This window comes from Bison bison, unplaced genomic scaffold (genome assembly GCF_000754665.1).
Source record: "Bison bison bison isolate TAMUID 2011002044 unplaced genomic scaffold, Bison_UMD1.0 scf7180017864190, whole genome shotgun sequence".
Classification (NCBI taxonomy): Eukaryota; Metazoa; Chordata; class Mammalia; order Artiodactyla; family Bovidae; genus Bison; species Bison bison.
The window spans coordinates 632,235-650,469 of record NW_011494762.1 but is presented as its reverse complement, the minus strand read 5'-3'; the positions used below and the strand labels follow the sequence as shown (position 1 = coordinate 650,469).

Below are 18,235 nucleotides of genomic sequence, written 5' to 3'. Positions count from 1 at the left end.
AGCATTTCTCATGATGTACTCTGCATAGAAGTTAAATAAGCAGGTGACAATATACAGCCTTGATGTACTCCTTTCCCTATTTGGAACCAATCTGTTGTTCCATGTCCAGTTCTAACTGTTGCTTCCTGACCTGCATACAGATTTCTCAAGAGGCAGGTCAGGTGGTCTGGTATTCCCATCTCTTTCAGAATTTTCCAGTTTGTTGTGATCCACACAGTCTAATAATAAGTCTTTGTAATAGTCAATAAAATAGAAAAACATTTCTTGCATCTTCTAAATGTTTTTCTCCATTCTTTTTCCAAGGTCATGACTCATGTTCACTGTCATTGTTCTGAATTCTTTTTGGGGGAGGTTGTCTGTCTCCACTTGATTTAGTTGTTTTTCTGGAAATTTATCTTGTCCCTTCATTTGGGACATAATCCTTTCTTTTCATTTTGAGTAGCCCTCTGTGATTGTGGTATTAGTTCTGGAGGCTGATGGGATTTTAGTTCGTATTTCTTCTGTCTGCGCTCTGGTAGATGAGGATAAGAGGCTTGTGCAAGCTTCTAATGAGAGGGATTAGCTGTGGGGAAAATTGTGTCTTGTTCTGGTGCACAGAGTGAAGTGAAGTGAAGTGGCTCAGTCGTGTCCGACTCTTTGCGGCCCCATGGACTGTAGCCTACCAGGCTCCTCTGTCCTTGGGATTTTCCAGGCAAGAGTACTGGTGTGGGTTGCCATTTCCTTCTCCAGGAGATCTTCCCGATCCAGGAATCGAACCCAGGTCTCCTTCATGGTAGGTAGAGGCTTTACCATCTGAGCCACCAGGGAAGTCCCACAGGGTAGAGCTCTCTACAACTTTAATCCAATTTTCTGCTGATGGGTGGGGCTGTGCTCCCTCCCTGTTAGTTTGCCTTGAGACCCAGTCCTGGAGTTTATAGGCTGCTAAAGTAAGGCTATTGGTGATCTCCAAAAGGACTTATGCCAAGACACATCTCCCAGGATTGTTGCTTCCTGTACCCCTGTCCTCTTGGTAGGCCAGTGCTGACCCTTGTCACTGCAGGAGACCCTCACACATTTACAGGTAGGTCAGGCACAGTCTCTGTAGGGGTCATTGCTCCTTTTCCCTGGGTCCTGGTGCACGCAAGATTTTATTTGTGCCCTCCGAGAGTCTCTGTTTCCTCCAGTCCAATGGAAGCTGTGTAGTCAAATCTGTTGGCCTTCAAAGTCAGAATCCTTGGGGATTCTCAGTCCCTTCACCAGATCTCCAGGCTGGGGAGCCTGATGTGGAGCCTACAAGCTTCACAACAGTGTGAGAACTTCTTTGGTATTGTTCTCCACTTTGTGAGTTGCACACCCAGTGGGCATAGGATTTAATTTTATCATAATTGTGCCCCTCTTACTGTTTCATTGTGGCTTCTTCATTTTCCTTGGATGTGGGGTATCTTCTTTTGGTGGGTTTCAGTGTCTTCATGTTGACGGTTGTTCGCCAGCCATTTGCGATTTTGGTGCTCTGGCAGCGGAAGATATGTGCATGTCCTTTTACTACTCTGCCATCTCAAATAAGTCTTGGCTCATTTTGTTGATGGATGTACTTGCTGTTCCTTTAAGGTTGGCTGTTTTCTCAGTTCTCTGTTTTTAGTTCTTTCCACTATAGGTAAAAAATGTGACACATGCCTTTGTTTTGTTACTTTACTTTTAGATTATCATATTAAGCTATAAACAACAGCTTATTATAAAGAACTGTTATGGCCTCAGAAATAGACTTCTAGAGTTGTTAAATACAATACTTAAGATGCTTTTATCAGGCCTGATACATTGTACTTATTTCAGTTCAAGCTATTTTGTAAAAAAAAAAAAAAAAATGTGAATTTCTTTCTGGATGTTACTGTATTATAAGAGTTGTACCTGTTTACAGTACCATCAGCAACACATATGAACCAGTTTACTGGACCATCACTGCTCTAGTTTTATTATATTTTACAAGTATCAGATTTTTTAAGTGGAATTCCAGGTTGTTTTACTTGTATATGTTTAATTACCAAGAATATAAGCAGTTTGTCAATGTTTTTATCACATTTTCTCTTTGTAATGTGTTTTAAGGATTGTTCAAGTTTCTTAAAATTTACTGTGAAGAATGACATTTTGAATTGTTTGGTCATAAAATTTAGGTCAATGTGTCTTTTTAGGAGAGAGCAAAGTTAATTAGCTGAGGTCATATCTTTGATATTATGGACCCTTTATTTTAGCTTATTACTGCAAAAGTTTGCTTTTACTATGGTATTTATTGACTACAAGGATTGTGTAGTTCATAAGTAAAAATTACTTGCATTTATGTGCATTGTCTCATTTAGTTTTTTACATTAGGCAACAGCAGAGGGAAAAAATGATCAGGAGTTTTAAGTGGGTGTAAAATATTTCAGCTTGTTCCCAAAACACTGACGTCTGAAATTTGAAGATTTGAAATAGAGATTTTTTTTAGATCAGTATGCCATAGTATGGGGGTCTCCTTGCTGGAATCAATTTTTAGTAGTTACTTACTCTTTACTTTCTGAATCCAAAATAAATATATTAAGTATGTTGTTTTAAGTCCATTCAGTCATGTCCCACTCTTTGTAGCCCTGTGGGGTGTAGCCCACCAGCCTCTTCTGTCCATGGAATTCTCCAGGCAAGAATACTAGAAAGGGTAGTTATTCCTTTCTTGAGGGGATCTTCCCAACACAGGAATTGAACCCAGGTCTCCTGTATTGCAGGCAGATTCTTTACCATCTGAGCCACTAGGGAAGCCTCTGAAGTATTTTAAGTTTTAACAACTTTTTTTGACTATGTCCTGTGGCTTGTGATATCTTAGTTCCTTTACCAGGGATTGAACTTGGGCATTTAGTCCTCACCACCACACCACTAGGGAATTCCCAGATGTTGTTGTTTTAAATTTTCTATAAATGAGTTATCAACTAAAACATAGATACTTGGATGTATAGAAGACTGTCAAAAATTTGATGTTTGAAGCATTTTAGTTATCATTATAGTTAACATGATTAATGACAACCTCCACCCATACCCCATTGAACTTGTTTTTAGCAAGAAAATGATAAAGTTGATGCAAACTTTTCATTTATTAAGTTCTGAGCAGTTTTATTACATATTTTAACTATTATTTAAGGATACCTTTCTAAATTTGTACAAGATATAAATAACTTTGATTCCAAGATGGCAGAGTAGAAGGATGTGCACTCATCTTCTGCAAAAACTCCAAAATTACAACTCACTGCTGAACAACCATCAACAGGAGAATGTTGGATCCCACCAAAAAAAGATACCCCACATCCAAGGACAAAGAAGAAACCCCAGCAAGACCATAGCAAGGGTGAAATTGCATTTAGAATCAAACACCATACTGGCCTGAAACACTCAGGGGGCTGAAACAAGCCTTATGTACACCAGGACCCAGAGATCCCATAGAGACTGAACCAGAACTGTGTTTGAGTGTCTCCTGCAGAGGTACAGGTCAGCAGTGGACTGTTGCAAGGGCAGGGGCTCTGGGTTCAGCACACCTGGGTATGGCATAAGCCCTCTTGGAGGAGGTGCGCCATTAACCCCACTATAGAGCTACCAGAACTTACATGACTGGGGAAACAGACTCTTGGAGAGCACAAACAAAACCTTGTGTGCACCAGGATCCAGGAGAAAGGAGCAGTGACCCCACAAGAGATTGACCCAGACTTGCCCATGAGTGTCCAGGAGTCTCTGGTGGAGGTGTGAGTCGGCAGTGGCTGGTGCAGGTTTGGGGGGCACTGAGTGTAGCAGTGCCTGCATGGGACCTTTTGAAGGAGGTCACCATTATCTTCATTACCACCACCATAGTTTGGCCTTAAGTCAAACAACAGGGGAGGCAACACAGCTCTGACCGTCAACAGAAAAGTGGATTAAAGATTTATACAGCATGGCCCCACCCATCAGAAGACGACCCAGTTTCACCCCAGTCAGTCTCTCCCATCAGGAAGCTTCCATAAGCCTCTTATCCTTCTCCATCATAGGGCAGACAGAATGAAAAACCCAATCACAGACAACTAGCCAATCTGATCACATGGACCACAGCCATGTCTAACTCAGTGAAACTACGAGCCATGCCGTGTAGGGCCACGAAGACTGACGGGTCATGGTGGAGAGTTCTGACAAAATGTGGTCCACTGGAGAAGGGAATTGCAAACCACTTCAGTATTCTGGCCTTGAGAACCCCATGAACAGTATGAAAAGACAAAAAGATAGGATACTGAAAGATGAATTCCACAGGTCGGCAGGTGCCCAGTATGCTACTGGAGATCAGTGGAGAAATAACTCCAGAAAGAAGGAAGGGAGGAGCCAAGGCAAGAAACAATACCCAGCTGTGGATGTGACTGGTGATAGAAGCAAGGTCCTATCCTGTAAAGAGCAATATTGCATAGGCACCTGGAATGTTAGGTCCGTGAATCAAGGCAAATTGGAAGTGGCCAAACAGGAGACGGCAAGAGTGAACATCAACATTTTAGGAATCATTGAACTAAAATGGCCTGGAATGGGGTGAATTTAACTCAGATGACCATTATAGCTACTACTGTGGGCAAGAATCCTTTAGAAGAAATGGCGTAGCCATCATAGTTAACAAGAGAGTCTGAAATGCAGTACTTGGATGCCATCTCATAAACGACAGAATGGTCTCTGTTCGTTTCCAAGGCAAACCATTCAATATCACAGTAATCCAAGTCTGTGCCTCAGCCAGTAACGCTGAAGAAGCTAAAGTTGAACGGTCCTATGAAGACCTACAAGACCTTTTAGAACTAACACCCAAAAAAGATGTCCTTTTCATTATAGGGGACTGGAATGCAAAAGTAGGAAGTCAAGAAACACCTGGAGTAACAGGCAAATTTGGCCTTGGTGTACAGAATGAAGCAGGGCAAAGGCTAACAGAGTTTTGCCAAGAGAACACACTGGTCATAGCAAACACCCTCTCCAACAACACAGGAGAAGACTCTACATGTGGATATCACCAGATGATCAACACTGAAATCAGACTGATTATATATTCTTTGCAGCCAAAGATGGAGAAGCTCTATAAAGTCAGCAAAAACAAGACCGGGAGCTGACTGTGGCTCAGATCATGAACTCCTTATTGCCAGATTCAGACCTAAATTGAAGAAAGCAGGGAAAATGACTAGATCATTCAGGTATGACCTAAATCAAATCCCTAACGATTATACAGTGGAAGTGAGAAATAGATTTAAGGGACTAGATCTGATAGAGTGCCTGATGAACTATGGATGGAGGTTCATAACATTGTACAGGAGACAAGGAGCGAGACCATTCCCAAGAAAAAGAAAGGGAAAAAAGCGAAATGGCTCTCTGAGGAGGCCTTACAAATAGCTGTGGAAAGAAGAGATGCAAAAAGCTAAGGAGAAAAGGAAAGATATACCCATTTGAATGCCAAGTTCCAAAGGATAGCAAGGAGAGATTAGAAAGCCTTCCTCAGTGATCAGTGCAAAGAAATAGAGGAAAACATTAGAATGGGAAAGACTAGAAATCTCTTCAAGAAAGTTAGAGACACCAAGGGAACATTTCATGCAACCGCTACTGCTTCTGCTAAGTCCCTTTCATGCAAAGATTGGCTCAATAAAGGACAGAAATGGTATGGACCTAACAGAAGCAGAAGATACTAAGAAGTGGTGGCGAGAATACACAGAAGAACTGTACAAAAAAGATCTTCATAACCCAGATAATCATAATGGTGTGATCACTCACCTAGAGCCAGACATCCTGGAATGCGAAGTTAAATGGGCCTTAGGAAGCATCACTACGAACAAAGCTAGTGGAGGTGATGGAATTCCAGTTGAGCTATTTCAAATCCTATAAGATGATACTGTGATGATGCTGCAGTCAATATGCCAGCAAATTTGGAATACTCAGCAGTGGCCACAGGACTGGAAAAGGTCAGTTTTCATTCCATTCCCAAAGAATGATCCAACTACTGCACACTTGCACTCATCTCACACACTAGTAAAGTAATGCTAAAATTCTTCAAGCCAGGCTTCAACAATACATGAACCATGAACTTCCATATGTTCAAGCTGGATTTAGAAAAGGCAGAGGAATCAGAGATCTAATTGCCAAGATCCGCTGGATCATTGAAAATGCAAGAGGGTTCCAGAAAAACATCTATTTCTGCTTTATTGACTATACCAAAGCCTTTGACTGTGTTGATCACAATAAACTGTGGAAAATCCTTCAAGAGATGGGAATACCAGACCACCTGACCTTACTCTTAAGAAATCTGTATGCAGGTCAAGAAGCAACAGTTAGAACTGGACATGGAACAACAGGTTGGTTCCAAATAGAAAAAGGAGTACCCCACTCCAGTATTCTTGCCTGGAAAATCCCATGGACGGAGGAGCCTGGTGGGCTGCAGTCCATGGGGTCGCTAAGAGTCAGACATGACTGAGCGACTTCACTTTCACTTTTCACTTTCATGCATTGGAGAAGGAAATGGCAACCCACTCCAGTGTTCTTGCCTGGAGAATCCCAGGGACGGGGGAGCCTGGTGGGCTGCCGTCTATGGGGTTGCACAGAGTCGGACACGACTGCAGTGACTTAGCAGCAAGACTATATTATCACCGTGCTTGCTTAACTTACATGCAGAGTACATCATGTAAAATGCTGGGCTGGATGAAACACAAGCTGGAATCAAGATTTCTGGGAGAAATATCAATAACCTCAGATAGGCAGATGACACCACCCTCATGGCAGAAATTGAAGAGGAACTAAAGAGCTTTGTGATGAAGATGAAAGAAGAGAGTGGGAAAGCTGGCTTAAAACTCAAAATTCATACACTCTTATCACTTTATGCCAGACAGATGTGAAACAATGGAAACAGTGATAGACTATTTTGTTATGGTCCAAAAATCACTGCATTTGATGACTGAAGCCATGAAATTAAAAGACGCTTGCTCCTGGAAGAAAAGTTATGACCAACCTAGACAGCATATTAAAAAGCAGAGACATTACTTTATAGACAAAGGTCTATCTAGTCAAAGCTATCTCTGTTGATATAGGAACTGGATCTTAAAGAAGGCTGAGTGCCTAAGAATTGATGCTTTTGAACTGTTGTGTTGGAGAAGACTCTTAAAAGTCCCTTGGACAGCACGGAAATCAAACCAGCCAATCCTAAAGGAAATCAGTCCTGAATATTCATTTGAAGGAATGATGCTGAAGCTGAAGCTCAATATTTTGGCTCCTTGATGCAAAGAGCTGACTCATTAGAAACAACCCTGAAGCTGGGAAAGATTGAAGGCAGGAGGGGAGGACAGAGGATGAGATGGTTGGTGGCATCGCTGACTCAATGGAGATGAGTTTGAGCGATCTGGGAATTGTTGAAGGACAGGAAAGCCTGGCGTGCTGCAGTCCATGGGGTTGCAAAGAGTAGACACTGCTGAACAACAGTAACAACCCACTTATCTCTAGGAAATTATAGTTCCTTGCTTTTCTAAATATAATCTGTCACGTCATTTGTCTGTTCCTATGCTATATGGAGCTTATCCATACGTAGTATTACATTCATCTTCAAAGTGCAAGTTAGATGGCTATTTCATTTTATGAATGAGAGAACAAGTTGAGAATTACTAGGTGGTGGAACTGAGATATGAATTTAGTTGTTGACTAGGTTTCTTGAATTTGAGGATTTTGTAATAGCATAACTGAGAATATTCATTTATTCATTCAACAAATACTTACTGAGAGTCTTCTACATGTTGGTCATTCTTTAATAGATCTGGATATTTCAGAGAACAGATCTAGATCTGTTCAGCTGCCCCCTTCCCACTGCTCTTCCTCTGGAGCTGTATTCTTGGGAGAGGAGGATGATAACCCGCTCTTTGATGCAGCTGCAGACTCAGAATGACTTGTCTGCCAAGGAGCTTCAGAACTAAGAAGCATTAAATGTGTCTTGGCATGGGAGGAGATACGTAAGGTTACCTTACTTCCAGGGTTCTCCGTAACCTCAAAAAGTAGGATAATTGCCAGTTCTTGCCTAGAGCTATGAACCTGGGGCCTCACTAGTGACCAGGTGTCCTTTCAGCCTGTCTTGGAGTTGTCTTTGGGCTTCAGATACTGTGTCAGTTTTGATAGACTAGTGGGCTTACACTATAGTTGTATTCATAGTTGAGATATATTATGGTGACATAGTAAAGATGAACAATTGGATCATAAGGGGAAAAAGAGTAGGTAGAGCCTGTTGGTATCCATATTTAGGCTTCCCTGTGTTCTCTCCCCTACAAGAGAGGGTGCAGAGAGTGAACACACTTCCCCCAGCAGTGAAGTTTGAGCAACCTGTGTGCAGTGTGTCTGTCGAGGGAAGTCCGCTGGAGACTACCCTGCACTTGAAGGTTTTTACTGGAGCATCTGCTTCCTAGCTATGGTACATTGTATAATTTCAGCACTGTGAGCCACCCTTATTAGTTACAGAAAGGTGAGAATTTCTTTGCTGGGATAGCATCCTCAGGTCCACTGTGTTAATCTTTTTTCTACATAGTTACTTAGTGTGGATGGAGATAGCTGGGGTGAGTCTGGAAAGAGATAATAAATATTTACAATTGTCTTTCCTATCATGCTTTAAGAGTCATTGTTTTAAGGAAATAATCCTAGGTTCAGACAAACATTTTAGGTAGGATGGTGTTTGTTGTAGCACTATTTTTAATAACAAAATATTAGAAACCATTTGAGTCATCAATAATAGGATAATTAAACATTAATGTACATCCTTTTAATGGAATGTTAGGTAGCCATGAAAATTATGTTCATGAAAACATAATAATGTGGCAGATTGTTTTTGTATGACTGGAAGAACACAGGGTAGAGAGCAGTAAGCAGTGTAGTGTCTTGGGCTTCCCAGGTGGTACAGTGGTGAAAGAATCTGCCCGAGGTGCAGGAGGCACAAGAGACATGGGTTTGATCCCTGGGTCAGGAAGATCCCCTGGAGCAGGAAATGGCAACCTACTCCAGTCCTCATGCCTGGAGAATACCACAGGCACAGGAGCCTGGCAGGCTGCAGTGCATGGGGGTCACAAAGAACAGAACGCGACTGAACGCAAGCTCAACTCCTTGCACAGAACGCTGCGGTTTAGGAAGAAGGTAAGTGCCGTGCTCCCTGATGTGTAATGTCCTAGACCCCCAGGTTTTGCTTGAACTTAGAGCATCATCTATTTAAGAAGGAAACAATGAAAAAAGGGAAGAAGGGAGAGAGAGTAAGAAAGAACAAGAAAATATAAAAGAACAGGAAGTAGTGTACGGTCTTGATGGTAGTAGTGGGTGCCAAGTAACTTTGTTTCTTTTTTGTTTTAACTATTTATTTATTTTTGGCCATGCTCGGTCTTTGTTGCTGTTTGTAGGCTTTCTCTCGTTGCAGAAAGCGGGGGATACTCCGTAGTTTTGGTGCTTGGGCCTCTTGTTGCAGTGGCTTCTCCCATGGAGTATAGGCTCTAGGGCTCAAGGGCTTCAGTAGTTGTGGCACACAGGCTTAGTTGTCCTGGGGGCATGTGGAATCTTCCCAGACCAGGAATTGAACCTGTGTCCCTTGCATCCGCAGGCGGATTCCTAACCACTGTACCCCCAGGGAAGCCCCAGATAACTTTCTGATTCTTAAATTTGCAAATGCCCTTAAAACACAAATTTCTTCACAAACCTGTGGAAAAATATAAAAGTTACCTTTTTATTATGAGAAAAATCTAATTTATTGAAGTAGAGTGAATATTGCAGTGAACCTTAATGTACCCGTTAGGCAGCTTCAGTACTCATCAATTTTAGCATAAAAGTTGAAGTTAAGTTTGTAAAGAAATTTAAATTTTATTAAAATACATACATGTATTATATTAGTATGGTAGATTGATGTAATTTTAGAGAGTATTCCTTCTTACATGTGCAGTCACGTGCTGTCTCTGCATGCACTCTTTCTCACTCATACCCTTACCCCCTCCTTTTGGATTGTTCTTTTTGGAACACGGATGCTTAGTTGAGTGGGTGTAAGTTCTAACAAAAGGCATTAACCTCTTATTGTCTCAGTCTCCTTATTTTTTAAAGAAAGTGAAAGTAAAGTTGCTCAGTCGTGTCCGACTCTTTGCGACCCCCTGGTCTGTAGCCCACCAGGCTCCTCCGTCCATGGGATTCTCCCGGCAAGAATACTGGAGTGGGTTGCCATTTCCTTCTCCAGGGGATCTTCCCGACCCAGGGATCGAACCCAGGTCTCCTGTATTGCAGGCAGACACTTTAACCTCTGAGCCACCAGGGAAGCTCATAGTATATGGTAAAATAGAAAAATAGACTAGTATTAAGATTATATATATGTGTGTGTGTATAAATGGAAGCAGAGATTGATTTTTATTTTTTTTTAGCATGTATTTTTTTAAATTTATTTTAATTGGAGGCTAATTACTTTACAATACATATAGTGGTGGTTTTTACCATACATTCACATGAATCAGCCATGGGTGTACATGTGTTCCCCATCCTGACCCTCCCTCCTACCTCCCTCCCCATCCCATCCCTCAGGGTCATCCCAGTGCACCAGCCCTGAGCACCCTGTCTCATGCATCGAACCTGGACTGGCGATCTATTTCACGTGTGATAATATACATGTTTCAATGCTATTCAGAGATTGATTTTTAAAGTAAATTATTTTAAGCTAGAGGGAAAGGAGTTAGTTATGTTATTAATACATGAAAGAAATTAGGCATTGAAGTATTATGCCATTCTACCTACCAGGAACTTCTGACTTAAGGGGGAAAGCTAGAAGAGAGCTTATATACATTATACATGGCAGTGTTTACTTAGCACTTGTATTTTAGCATACATAGATGTTTACATTATTGACTGCTTAGTGTCAGGTATAGTTCAAAACTCTTCATATTAACTTGTTTTACTTTAGCAACTATAAGGTATATACTTATATTATCGCCATTTTATACATAAAGAAGCTGAAACATGGAGAGGGAAAGGAACTTGGCCTCCTGTGTGTGTGTACAACTTGTCTGTCTGTGTGTGTGTTTTTATTTTTGATGAAAGAAAAATTAGCTCAGACTTTTTTTTATTTATAAGAATAAAATTGAAATTAAATTATTAAATTAAAATTGAAGCTTAAACGAAAACTCTTGTGCCTTACTTCTGATGCACAGTACATATATTAAAATTTGGTCTAGGGTTGTGTGAATCCTTTGCTGGAAGTGTTATAAATTAAAGTGTTTAATATCTCACCCCTTATCTTTAAGCATTTTAATCTGATTTGGAGTGATTCTAGATCAGATCTGTTTTCTCTTTATCACAGGCTTATCTTACTGAATGTATATCAATAGAATAGATTCAGGAATCTGGCTTTGTATGCTTACTTTTTTTCAGTCATTGTAGGTGAAATATTTACGTGTATATATACAATACACAAATATTTGTGTGGAGAGATAGGATGGAGATATATATGGTTCAGAAATAGTTCAGGGAAACAGAATTGAATTAAGTACAGAAATACATCCATGTTTATATTGGAACGTGATACTTGACTAAAGAGGTATTTCAAATCAGTGAGGAAATGTTGAATTTGTGAGAAATTATTAACTGTTGAAAAAAATTCTAGATATATATAGTTAAATTTTAAATGGATTAAATGTCCAAATGTTAATATTTTAAATCATTATAAAAATGTAGGTGATATTTTCATTGGATTCCTGGGAGAGAAAGTTTATTAGGAAATAAATTGGGCTACTCTTGTGATAGCTCATTTAACATGTTTATTTAACTGCCAAAAAATTAGAATATTTGATTTTAAATAGAGGATCAGACAGTGGACTAAATGATAGAATGCAGTGTATTCAACAAAAATAATAAGTATATCCATTGAATACATGATACAAAATACTGTATATGAAAATAGGTATGTTCTGTTTATTAGCAGTGCTAGAGTAGATGTTTAAAGATGAGTCAAAAGTAATTCTAGAGTGTTCAACAGTGTAAACTTGTTGAATTCTTTTTGTTTCCTGTACTTTCAAATGCATTTTAAAAACTAATGAAAAGGAATTATTTAATTGGAATATTTTATCTTGTTGAAAAATTTTCTAACTTTATTATATTTCTAATCTACAGTTCTCTGCCTTGTAAGGCATAATGTGAAAAGTATTAATTGAAGAAAGACTTTACTGTTCTGTATAAATCAGTTTATCATATGTAATGTGAAAAGTAACAAAATCTAGAATGAATTAAAATATTTTTAGAGTAAAGGAAGTTTTGAATTAAAAAAAATGTGAAGTAATAGCTGAGTAGCAGTTGACTCTAATATTAAAAGTGTCTTACTGAACAAACTCATTTCTTTACTTTTTGTTAACTAGTGTTCTGGTTTTAACCTTTTGAAAACATGCTTTCTAGATTTTTTTTTTTTTGACCATCTGCTAAGGAAGATGAAGAGTTCAGATAATTTAAAAATGGCGTAATGAAAAATTGATTCACCGTCTAAAAATAGGTGCTAAGTAAAGTAATGTCGACCAACCAGAGCTGCTAATATGTTCAAATAATGGTATCTTGTTTCAGAATGACCACCTTGGGAGACCATATTTTTATAGTTAACATTTATTGAGTGAGTTTGGGAATGTATGTATGAAAGAGAGGGGGAGAGAGAGAAAACCTACTAGAAGGGACCATGACAGACTCTAGTGGGTCAAATTGTGGTTTTATTTTTGTTGTTTTCTTAAAGTTGTTCTTCCTAAAATAGGATGTGATTGAGCTCTAATTTGAGTAGTGACGTCTCTTGTTTTATGTTTTATGTGAAGTTTATGGGTTTATGGGTTTATGGTAGATTGTGGGGGGCAGTTTAGTAAGAATAGTAGCATAGCTAGGAGATAGGTGGTTGTATTTTGGGATGGGGTTTTCTTGTAAGGATGATGTGGTCTTTATAGTGTCTTCTGTAATTTTTTCTTTTTCAAAAATATAAACCATTATTGTATATTGAAGAATTTAATGGATCATGGTAAAATTACCTATTCTTAAGAAAAATCTCACTTCTTATAATTAAGGATCCAAATTTTGGATGTATCAGAAGTGTGTTAGCTATAACAGGAGTCAGCAAATGACCTGACTCCTGATTAAAAAAATAATCAAAAGACAACATTTTGTGACATGTGAAATTCAGATTTTAGTACCTATGAATAAAGTTTTATTGGGACAACAGCTGCTTTTGCTTTATAATGGCAAAGCTGAGTAGTTGTGACAGAGCTCGTGTATGGCATTCTCTTCACTTCCTACTGCTTTGGTTCACTACGAATTTCAGTGCTGCAGTTACACCTTGACAGTATTTTGAATGTCATGTGTATTTCCAGTCTGTAATATTTAGTTTTTTTAAATAAAATTTTCAATATTTATATATGCATATACATCATGTCAGAACAAGAAAAATAGAGAACAATGAACTCTGAGTGGTGTGCTTTTTAAGGCACAGTTGGAGCATGTATTATTTTATTATTGAGTTAGATAGCAAAAAATTGTTCTTATCTTTTGCAGTGACACTGTAGCTGTGGTAGAAGAATGAAGTATATATTGACATTACTAGACTAAGCATACATCACAGTATTCTTAACTCTCAAATTTTTAAAGTAACAGTCCATTTAAAATGGAACATTTCATTACAGTGTAACTTAATAAAAAGTTGAAAATGAGGCTGCCACCAAAATAAGTTTCTGAGCAACTCATTCATTAGCCAAGCAAAGAAAGCTGTTTACTGATGGTGAGTTAATTAAATTGTGTTTGATTGCAGCAGTCAAAGAAATGTGTCCAGAGAAAATAAATCTGTTTTAGACTATTAACTTTTTGGCAAGAACAGTTGATTTAAGAGTTGAGGACATTTGAAGCAATATCAATAGTCAGTTTAAAAACAAGGCGAAAGATTTAGAATGGTTTTCCTTGTCTTGATGAATCCACAGATTTTATTGATGTTACTCAGTTGTTGATTTAAGGCATCAATACCAAGTTTGAAGTGGCAGAAAAATTAGCTTCTGTGAATAATCTGTGTAGAACAACTTCAGGTAAAAATATTTTCACAGTTGAGAAAACACTAAGTACAATCTGAAGTGGAATCTGGTAAGATGTGCTACAACTGATAATGGTAAAAATACGTGTGAAAGAGAAAGAGGCTTAGTTAGACACATCTACAAAGCTTGTAAAAATGTGAGGTGTTCAGAGCCTACTGTTATACGTTGTACAATTCATCAGCAGGTACTTTGCTGAAAATATGTGAATTTATTACGTGTTACAGAATCAGTATGGTCAACAGTGAACTCGATTTGTTCTCATGGACTTAACTAGCACCAGCTGTACACATTTTTGTTCGAAGCTGAATATCCTGACTGGCTTAGCAGTGGTAACATTTTATTGCAGTTTTTTGATTTCAGGACTGAGTTTGAGATTTTTCTGAACAAAGAGGCAGCCCTCAATCACTATTATCAAATACTGATTGGTTTTGGAAACTAACTTTTTATATGGAGTTGAAAATATTTTTAAATGAATTTAATGTAAAATTACAAGGCATAAGAGCATTCATTTATGAAATTTAGCTGCAGTAAAGTCTTTGAGTGGTAACTGATGTTTGAATTACAAGTAACATCAAGCTGCTTTATACAGTTCTCATCCTGTCAAAATGAGAACTTCATTCCCACATGAATTTGCTTGAATATATTTTCCAACCCCAAACTACAGTTCCAGCAGCATTTTTTCAGACACTGATGCAAGCGCAAAGAATGTTTCCATAATTCAGAATCAATTTAATTGTGCACTTGAGGAACTTCTATCTAACCTTCAATTGGAAGTGATTAATCTGCACTGTAATGACAGAGCGAAAGGCAAATATCACAAGAATAATCTAATAGACTTCTCTAACTGCCTTTGAAATAATGAATATGCTAATTAAAATCATGTGCTTCCGGGTTAATATCAGCATATGGCAGTACTTATTTTTCAGAAAAGATTTTTTTCAAAGATAAATCCTTAAAATCTGATCATCATTATCAGAGGAGTACTTATATTTTGATGATAGGAAACTTGAATTAGGCGGAATGTTCCTTTGCTGCCCCCCTCCCCCCCAGCAAGTCCATTCCATTAACAGACTGATCTGTTATAAAATACTATATACAGATATCATTATACCTTACATTTTATCATTAGAAAATATGTAGGAGGCTTTTCTCTCTTGTTACATAAGTCTCTTCATAATTTTGCCCAGTGGCCTGCAAGGACCAAAATACCTTGTGATCAAGCTCTTTATAACAGTTGTGGTATCCCCTGTTGTATAGCAGTGCTTCTCAAACTTGGATGTACATAATTTTTTGAGGATCTTCTTAAAATATGGATTCTGATTTGGTAGGTCTGGGGTGGAACCCAAGGTTTGCCTTTCTTATGCATCTGAGGTGATAACAGGTGTTGGTATTAATGGACTGCATTTTGAGAAGGAAAGCTCTAGTAGTCAAGTTTGTTAGATTTTTATACAGGTATTCTAATATTTGTTAAGCATATGTTATGTGCCAGGAGTTATACCAGGGGCTTTTGGACATACTGACTCTTTAAAATGTCACAGAAACTTGTTAGAAGGTATTAAGGACTGCAGTGAGGTTGGGAACTCTAGCAAGGGTTTTCTGTGTGTTTATTCACTCAGTTGTGTCCAACTCTTTGCAACCCCATGGACTGTAGCCCGCCAGGCTCCTTTGTCCATGGGGATTCTCCAGGCAAGAACACTGGAGTGGGTTGTCATGCCCTCCTTCAGGGGATCTTCCCAACCCAGGGATCGAGCCCAGGTCTCCCACATGGCAGGTGGATTTTTTAATCAGGGAAGCCCAGTAAGGGTTTTGAATTAGAAACTAATTGTTTTGTTTTCCCTTGATTGTATAGCTTCCTCAAGCACCTCATGATGGAGAAGGTGATGGCACACCACTCCAGTACTCTTGCTTGGAAAATCCCATGGATGGAGGAGCCTGGTGGGCTGTAGTCCATGGGGTCGCTAAGAGTTGGACACAACAGAGCGACTTCACTTTCACTTTTCACTTTCGTGCATTGGAGAAGGAAATGGCAACCCACTCCAGTGTTCTTGCCTGGAGAATCCCAGGGACATGGGAGCCTGGTGGACTGCCATCTATGGGGTCGCACAGAGTTTGACGCGATTTAGCAACAGCAGCAGCAGCACCTCGTGAAGGGGAGAGGAAGCTATACATCTTAAGAAACAGAAACAGTGGGAAGCAAAGTACTGCATTGGTGGCTGGTACGATAGTAGGGACTGATGTCCTCTTCCCTGCTAAATTCCACAGGGCCAGCAACCAGTTTCCAAGCCAAAGAGTAGACATAGTATGAGTAAAGTGAAAATGTTAGTTGCTCAGTCATGTCCGACTCTTTGCCAGTCTATGGACTGTGGTCCGCCAGGCACCTCTGTCCATGGGATTCTCCAGACAAGACTACTGGAGTGGGTAGCCATTCTCTTCTGCAGGGGATCTTCCCAACCCAGGGATCAAACCCAGGTCTCCTGTATTGCAGGGTGATTCTTTACCATTTGAGCCACAGGGAACTCCATAGTATGTATAGCACATACATATTTTGTAAACATTTTCCCTCAATCTCTTGCTTGCCTTTTTTATAATTTTTTTAAGCTAGCCAATTCAAATTTTTGACAAGTCCAATTTATTTTTTCTGTTTTATTTTTAAGAGTTGTAAAATATACATAAATAAGATTGACCGTTTTAACCATTTTAAGATATATAGTTCAGTGACTACCATCTCCAGAGCTTTCTTTGTCTTCCCCAAGCAAACCTTTGTACCCATTAAACACTACTTCCGTATTCCCCCATGCCCCTCATCCCTTGGCATCCACCATTCTACTTTCTGTCTCTATGAATTTGACTACTCTAGGAATCTTGTGTAAACAAAATCATACAGTATTTGTCTTTTTATGTCTCACATATTTCACTTAGCATAATGTCTTCGGAGCTTATTTATGTTCTAGCCTAAATTTCCTTCAACTATAGAAAGTAAATTTCCTTCATTTTTCACACCAAATAATATTTAATTTCACTTTATGTATATACAACGTTTTATTCATTCATTCATTCTTTGATGGACACTATGAGTGCTCTTACCTTTTGGCTGTTAATAATAATTCTATCAATATGGATGTACAAATATCTATTTGAGTCTTTGCTTTTACTTCCTTTGGGAGTGAAGCTCACTCACACCTACCTCCACACACTTAGAGGAGAAACTTTCTGGATCATGTAATAATTATGTTTTTAATTTTCTGAGGAACTGCTATACCATTTTCCATAGTGACTGCCCCAGTTTGCATTCCCACCAGCAACACGCAAGAGTTCAAACTTATCCACATCCTTGCTAACAGTTGTTATTTTCTGTTTTTTTTTTTTTTTTTTTGACTATAGCTATCCTAATGCATATGAAATTGTATCTCATTGTGATTTTGATGTCCATTTCTTTAATCTGTTGGGCAGCTGTATGTCTTCTTTGGAGAAGTGTCTGTTCAAGTTCTTTGTCCATTTTTTTAATTGGATTGTTTTTGTTGTTGAATTGTAGGATGTCTTTATATATTCTAGATGAAAAGTGAAACAAAGTTTTTCAGTCATGTCTGACTCTTTGCGACCCCATGAACTGCAGCACGCCAGGCCTCCCTGTCCATCACCAACTTCCGGAGATCACTGAAACCCATGTCCGTTGACTCAGTGATTCCATCCATTTCATCCTCTGTCATCCCCTTCTCCTCCTGACCTCAGTCTTTCCCAGCATCAGGGTCTTTTCAATGAGTCAGCTCTTCATATCAGGTAGCCTGCGTATTGGAGTTGTAGCTTCTACATCAGTCCTTCCAGTGAACACCCAGGACTGATCTCCTTTAGGATGGACTGGTTGGATCTCCTTGCAGTCCAAGGGACTCTCAAGAGTCTTCTCCAACACCACAGTTCAAAAGCATCAATTCTTCTGCGCTCAGCTTTCTTCACAGTCCAACTCTCACATCCATACATGACCACTGGGAAAAACATAGCCTTGACTAGGCGGACCTTTGTTGAAAAAGTAATGTCTCTGCTTTTGAATATGCTATCTAGGTTGGTCATAACTGTCCTTCCAAGGAGTAAGCGTCTTTTAATTTCATGGCTGCAGTCACCATCTACAGTGATTTTGGAGCCCCCCAAAATAAAGTCAGCCACTGTTTCCCCATCTATTT

General features: G+C 39.1%; 1 protein-coding gene across 1 annotated transcript in view; it reads left to right on the top strand.

Moving 5' to 3' along the window:
• Positions 1–18,235, top strand: part of TLK1 (tousled-like kinase 1) — a 234,667-nt gene that overhangs the window by 95,440 nt on the left and 120,992 nt on the right. The gene's annotated exons all lie outside the window — the stretch shown is intronic.